Source organism: Ruditapes philippinarum, unplaced genomic scaffold (assembly GCF_026571515.1).
Source record: "Ruditapes philippinarum isolate M1 unplaced genomic scaffold, ASM2657151v2 ctg506_1_1_1_1, whole genome shotgun sequence".
Lineage (NCBI taxonomy): Eukaryota > Metazoa > Mollusca > Bivalvia > Venerida > Veneridae > Ruditapes > Ruditapes philippinarum.
In genome coordinates, this window is record NW_026862393.1 from 335405 (window position 1) to 342881 (window position 7477).

Genomic DNA, 7477 nt, shown 5'->3' on the forward strand with positions numbered 1-7477 from the left:
GATCTTGTTAGTCCCCTACCGGTTTACCGGAGGGGACTTTAGGTTTACCCTCCGTCCGTCTGTCCGTCCGTCCGTCTGTCCGTCCGTCTGTCCGTCTGTCAGTCCGTCAGTCCGTCCGTCCACAAAACTGGATCCCGCGATAACTTGAAAAGTACTGAAAATATTTTTATGAAACTTGGTATATGGATAGATGGCAGTATGGAGATTATGCACGTCTTTTTCTTTTCTTCCTATGTTGAAAATTCTGGTTGCTATGGCAACAAATAGGCTGAAAATATGGCAAATTTTACACATAAACTGGATCCAGTGATAAAGCAAAAAGTACTGGAAATATTTTTAAGAAACTTGACATATGGGTAGATGGCAGTCTTGAGATTATGCACATCTTTTTCTTTTCTTCCTATGTTGAAAATTCTGGTTGCTATGGCAACAAATAGGTTGAAAATATGGCAAATTTTACAAATAAACTGGATCCAGTGATAAAGCAAAAAGTACTGGAAATATTTTTATGAAACTTGACATATGGGTAGATGGCAGTCTTGAGATTATGCACGTCTTTTTCTTTTCTTCCTATGTTGAAAATTCTGGTTGCTATGGCAACACATAGACTGAAAATATGGCAAATTTTACACATAAACTGAATCCAGTGATAACTCAAAAAGTACTGGAAATATTTTTATGAAACTTGACATATGGGTAGATGGCAGTCTTGAAATTATGCATGTCTTATCTGTTCTTCCTATTTTGAAAAAATATCAGTTGCCTTGGCAACAAATAGGCTTAAAACATGGCAAATATAACAATATTTGTGATTAGTCAAAAAGAGCTGAAAATTTTTATGAAATTGCATCTTTAATTCAAGAGTTATCTCCTGTTTAAGAATTTTGCTTTTAAAATGTTATATTTTGGTAACAGGGATGTTTCAAATATTAACTTTAGAGTGTCCTCAGTCCGTCTGTCTGTCTGTTCATAAAAACTGTTTCCTGTGATCACTTTTAAAGAACTTTTCCAACAAATTTACTTAAAATAGAGAAAAATTGAAACATTAGTGAATGGCCCTTCAGAATGTTGATGGGGTTCTAACCGGTAGGGGACTTATGGATTGCTTGCAATACTATGATAATTGCTTGTTTATCATATTTTACCTCATTGTGAGCCCTTGCTAATGTTTGCTAATGAACAAAAACAAAAAAGATGACATACAGCTTGTGTGCAATGTTTGGAAATTATGTTTTTAGTCCCCTACCGGTTTACCGGAGGGGACTTTAGGTTTACCCTCCGTCCGTCTGTCCGTCTGTCCGTCCGTCAGTCCGTCTGTCCGTCCGTCAGTCCGTCTGTCCGTCCGTCAGTCCGTCCGTCCACAAAACTGGATCCCGCGATAACGCAAAAAGTACTGAAAATATTTTAATGAAACTTGATATATGGATAGATGGCAGTATGGAGATTATGCACGTCTTTTTCTTTTCTTCCTATGTTGAAAATTCTGGTTGCTATGGCAACAAATAGACTGAAAATATGACAAATTTTACAGATAAACTGGATCCCGCGATAACGCAAAAAGTACTGAAAATATTTTTATGAAACTTGATATATGGATAGATGGCAGTATGGAGATTATGCACGTCTTTTTCTTTTCTTCCTATGTTGAGAATTCTGGTTGCTATGGCAACAAATAGACTGAAAATATGGCAAATTTTACACATAACCTGGATCCAGTGATAACACAAAAAGTACTGAAAATATGTTTATGAAACTTGACATATGGGTAGATGGCAGTATGGAAATTATGCACATCCTTTTCTTATCTTCCTATGTTGAAAATTCTGGTTGCTATGGCAACAAATAGACTGAATTTCAAGATTTCTTATTCTAGTTTTTAAGTTTTTTCACTATAAGTTCTTTATTTCTTAAGGTATTTTCTTCAAACTTTAAATATAAGTTGCTTGTCATCAACCATATCATATGTGGCAAGGTTTACAACTCTAGTACAAAATTTATCAGAATTACCTCCCTTGAACTTAAAATTTTCATGAAAAAAAACATTGTTTTTTTAAATAATTTCTTTTTCTGAATGTATCTACTTCAAACTTCATATAAATGTTTCTTATTGTCACTCAACATTTGTGAGTGTTCAATACTCTAGCAAGACTATTTCCAGAATTATGCCCCTTTTTGAACTTAGACTTTTTTTTGAGAAATTGGTAATTTTTACTCCAACTTCTTCAATCATGATAGGATTTTAAAAATGATATATTTTGATAATAGGGATGTTTAAAAAATAACTCTAGAGTGTCCGTCAGTCCGTCTGTCTGTACATAAAAACTGTTTCACTTTTAAAGAACTTTTTCAACAAATTAACTTAAAATAGGAACATAAGTGAATGGCCCTTCAGAATGTTGCTTGGGCTCTTACCGGTAGGGGACTTATGGATTGCTTGCAATACTATGATAATTGCTTGTTAAACTACGCCTTTTGAACTGTTATAGTTGTTAGTTTATGTCAGTAACAGAGAGAATTTTGGACTAGGTTTACAAAATACTGTCTGTCTGCCAGTCCAAATTTCTGTCTGTATACAGTCTTTTTAGCTGTTACTGCTTTATATATGACCTGTTATCATTGTTTATCCCATTTGCTTCTTTTATTGTTAAGTTGCATTGCTGTTTTTCACATTTTCAGCGATTGATCAATTCCAGCAGTATAACTCTTTTCAGGACACATAATTATGGTTGAATGTCTTTTAAATGAAAACTTAGAAAATTCAGTTCTGTTTTGTCAAAAAGCTTGGTCACAATGTTAAAATTATTTGTTGAAATATACTTCTGCTACTACTACTTGTACCGCTGCTACTATTACTTCTACTCCTAAGAGATCTTTAGTTAAGGAAGGTTACATGTTAAGACATACATGTATACAGATTAGAAGAAAGAACTACATAATTATCTTATTTTCAACATGGCCTTCTGAATAAAAAAATAGCAAAGGGCAATACATGCATGCATTTCAATTACACTAGCAGATGCCTACATCAATTTAGGTGTAAGATAAATTAAATTGCCTGTAATTAACAAAAATACTGTTGAAACAGGCTTAAAACCCGAAGAAAAAAAGTGCCAACGAAGATCATGTTCATTCACTAAGATATTGTTTCTTCATTCACTAAGATATTGTGTCTTTATATATGAAACCAAAAATATTTAAAGTAATCTAAGCATTAATTGTTTTTTTTATATTTTCAGGACAGTAATGATGAAGGAATGCCCAGTTTGTTTAAAAATGTTTACAGAGCATGTGAAAACCCATGCTGCTCTTTGTGGCGTGCCAGAACAGCCCCCTTCACCATCATCTCCTTTACCTAATATTGATGAAGCTCCATCTTGCAAATCAATGCATTCAGAATTAGGAGAAGTGAAAACAAAACTTGAAAATGCAGGACTTTGGAAAATTAATATTGTTCTAAGCAGGTTCATGGAAACTGCAATGGATGAACTTTGTGATACAGTTGAGTATGATTGGGAGAAGAATTTTCGTGTTTCTTTTATAGGAGAGGATGGCGTGGATTGTGGTGGTTTGACAAGAGAGTTTTTTACCTTGTTGTTCAAGAACTGTCCCATATTTGAAAACAAAACATTTAAGCTTGACTTAAAACTTCTTGCTGAAATGACATATTTCTTGTTTGGAAAAGCGACAGCATATGCTGTCATAAATGGCCATCCATGTCCCAGACTTTTGAATAAAGTCCTTTTCAACTACTTATGTTCCAGCAAAGAGCCAAAAACCTCTGACTTTGATATCAGAGATCTGAACAGAGCAGATGTGGAAGCAGCCATTGAAGAAGTAAGTGTGCCTTAAAATAAAGATTTATATTTACATTGTATTGACATATCTATTCTGCAAAACTAAAATTGATAATCAGCTGTACTGACACAATTAATTGACTGAAATTATCTTACTGTGTTGTTCTAGCTGCTGTCACCATAAGCTGGGATGTACTATAACGGGATATGTCACTCGCGCTTTCTTATCAGTGCCAATGTTGGTGTCCAATTGGAATCGATCGATCGATAAGCGCCGTGTTTAAACGCCGTAATCACGGTACATGCCGGGTTGATCGGATATATTCCGTGCATAAATTTTCCGGTGATTTTGGGAGGTGGGCAATCAAAATAGTAGGAAAAAAAGGTTGTTGGTTTCTTAAATACTTTTTTCATTGGATCAATTTTAAAAATATTAATATTAATAAATATGAAACAGATACAGAAAAGTAATTTACCATATTTAATTATGATAGAAAATTTACGTTTTGTAATTAAAATACGTTCAGAAATAACTTAATCATTAAATTTCAATTATAGCTTTAATTACATGGTTTATATTAATTATAGAATATAATTATGTCAAATGTGTCAATAAACATAGAAATTATTTTGTATTGGGACTTATTATTTATGTTATTAAAGTGTACAGCTGCTATATAAACATGTTTATAACATGTAATAATTTTTGGTTTAATAAAATGTCTGACCTTTGTTTTATTCATGTTTGTTTTCAACATGGCCTTTGATAATCTTTGATGTTTAAACATATTTTTCACATATATTTGTAATTATGTTCTTATTTAGCTTTAATCTTCATTTTTGAATAGATTGTTTTCTTACTTCACACAATAATGCCCTTTTAAAATATGCTATTGAATGACAGTTTTAATTATAAATTATAACTCAAATTTTTCATAAAAAGATAACATTTAAGATGCAATGTTCATATATGAAATTTATACATACTAATACACTGCAATATGGCATATGGAAAATCGGATTTTGTTCTCTTTGAGGATATTGATTTAGATTTTTTTCTTGGTGAATTTACAGCTAGTGAATATGAAAATTCTGATGATGAGGATAAGATAAGTGTAAAATCTAAAGATGATAAAAGAAAAACTTATGTATGTGATCAGTGTGATAAGTCATACAATTCTGTATCGGGTATTAGAGGACATTTAAGGAATAAACATGGAGTTAAGAATGTTAAAGGTTAGAAAAACTTTTTTTATGCAATGTTTCTTTCTGTGGTCTTTTTCAACTGTAAATAGTATAACAACTAAGATTCATATTTGCAATGGCCACGTCATACTGGTCATCAACCTGCATACCCATTGTTAGAGTTCCAGCTTCGACCCATTTGTTATGTGACATTTCTGTATGTATATATATGCATCAGACCAGTGGACAATATATCTGTGATTTTTTATACTGAACCACTGACTTATTAAAATTCTTTTACTCGTTTATTAAAAGGCTAGGCAGCATGAAGGACTACCTAGTTGATAAAAAACACTTTATCAATATATTACACATTACAATTTTTTTTTAAATATTTATTTCATCTTATGAATATAAGCTGTACAAATGTAAACATAATTGGAATACAAATACAAAAAATATTGTGAAATGAACAAAGAAATACTTGACACATTGAAATCGGCACTTATAATCTACATAAATTACCACAAAGAAGTCAAAATGTGCATGAATGGCCCCTACTGCGTTAGTAACGCACTATAAATATGGTGATACATACTGCAATATACAGTCATTAATTGCACATAAGATATAAATTATCACTTGAATCTTTGATCTGTTTACTTTTTCTTAAAGTTTTAGTATGTTTTTTTCCAAGTGTAATTTCTTTGAAATATTTTGGGTAATCTGGAGGCATGCGGCTTTGAAAAAATGTTTCATAAGATATATGAATGCCCAAGTAGGTCCAACTTCATTTTCTCTGTGACACGAATACATATTTTAATCCTTCAATCTGAATCGACAAATTCATGGTATCTTTTGTGACCTTACACTCAGTATCTTGTTCATCATTACTGGTATTCTCAAGCAAAAAGAAATTTGTGAAGAAAGCATCTGATGGAAAGTTTCCAATCTTCGATAAACCTGCAATTAAGATTGAAATAATATTATACAAAAAATAAGGAAATAAAAGACTTTAAAAGTGCAAATAACAATTGACACCATGACAGGATATCATTCATGATATCCAATGACACAGCTAAGGAATCTATAATTTTTAATAAAGATGTTGTTTTTTTTTCATTCAGATAACAAATTATGGTTTTCAAAAATTAAAAGAAACCCTACCTATTTCTAAAACATTATTTTTTCTACTTTTTAAATATCAAACGACTTAACTCCAGTTTGGTCTCAGATTTCACCAAAAAATTGTTGAAATTTGACACTGCGTAATGAAAAATCCTACAAGATAATTGATCCAATTTTATTTTCTTGCTATAGATATGTTTATGTTTTACTAAAAAATACTAACATGGGACAAATTTAATTAACATATAACGTTCATTTACGGGACAAAAAATGTACAACACGTTTGCATTCCGCCATTTTATTTTTCGGATTTTTGTCACAGTTCATAAAATTGGAACTCGTAAAATTTCATTTTATCTCACTAAAATTCCATAATCTTTACGTTAAACCAAAGATATTTAAAGGATCTATCAAAATATTCTGTCAGTTTTCTTGTAATTTACTTATTTAAACGAAGTTTTGCAGACAAAAATTACCCTTCTCGGCGATTTACACAAAACATCAGTTCGATTGAAATTTTTATTCTTTCAACAGACACAGTTTTTCACATTAGATACTTTATACACCATGTTAAAAATACATCGGATCAATGTCATGATACTTACAGAATTATTTCATTTACTTTCTGGGGACTTCAACCCCATTAAGTAAACATACCGATCGATTTTCTGACCGAACATTTCCTCCGCTTTGAACTAAAATTGTAAAATGGCGGCGCTGATTCCTGATTGGACGAAAACATAAGGAGCGATAATCTCTGTGTTTCCCGTCCCCGTATCGTATGTTCCAGCCATAAGGTAAATTCGTATACGAACTTTAGTGTTACAGTAGGGTGAACGTTTCGGTTGTCAAAAATAGCGTTTTTCGTGCGTCCGTTTTTCGTGTAACGTGCGTGCGTATAGCGTGCAACGTGCGTTTGCTGAAACGCTTTCTCAAGCGTGCATAGTTTACAAGCATTTAACGTTTATCGTTTTCCGTGTATCGTTTTTCGTTTATCGTGCATCTGAAAGCGTGCGTTTCTTATTCCCAGAAACGTTTAGCGTGCGTCTGCGTTCGTCTAAGCGCGTAAGTACCGTGTTTTGCGTCTGTTAACTTACTATTGAGAAGTAAAAGAATATCTTAGATATATTATGTAAATTTCTTGTTTCTTAAACATGTAAGAGATGTTCTGTGTCCCTGTCAAAGAATAGAAATATTATATAAAGAAGTATTATTGTGATATTTACATTCAAGTTTTAAAGTTTGTGACCTCGCGGTGAATACTGGTCAGATTTTTACATGCTTTACGCCGAAGATTAATTAGTTTTAATCCTATTTTACATACGCATAAGATATAATTACTAATTAATTGCAACATGTTTGATATTCAA

General features: G+C 32.2%; 1 long non-coding RNA gene across 1 annotated transcript; it reads right to left on the reverse strand.

Annotated features, from left to right (window-relative positions):
* Positions 1 to 4839: 4839 nt before the first annotated feature.
* LOC132718969 (uncharacterized) lies at positions 4840 to 6904 on the reverse strand. The gene is made up of 2 exons (XR_009624156.1): positions 6713 to 6904; positions 4840 to 5942 (listed from the first exon to the last, which is right to left on the reverse strand). It is a non-coding gene; the product is annotated as an uncharacterized LOC132718969 (long non-coding RNA).
* Between the last annotated feature and the right edge of the window lie 573 nt (positions 6905 to 7477).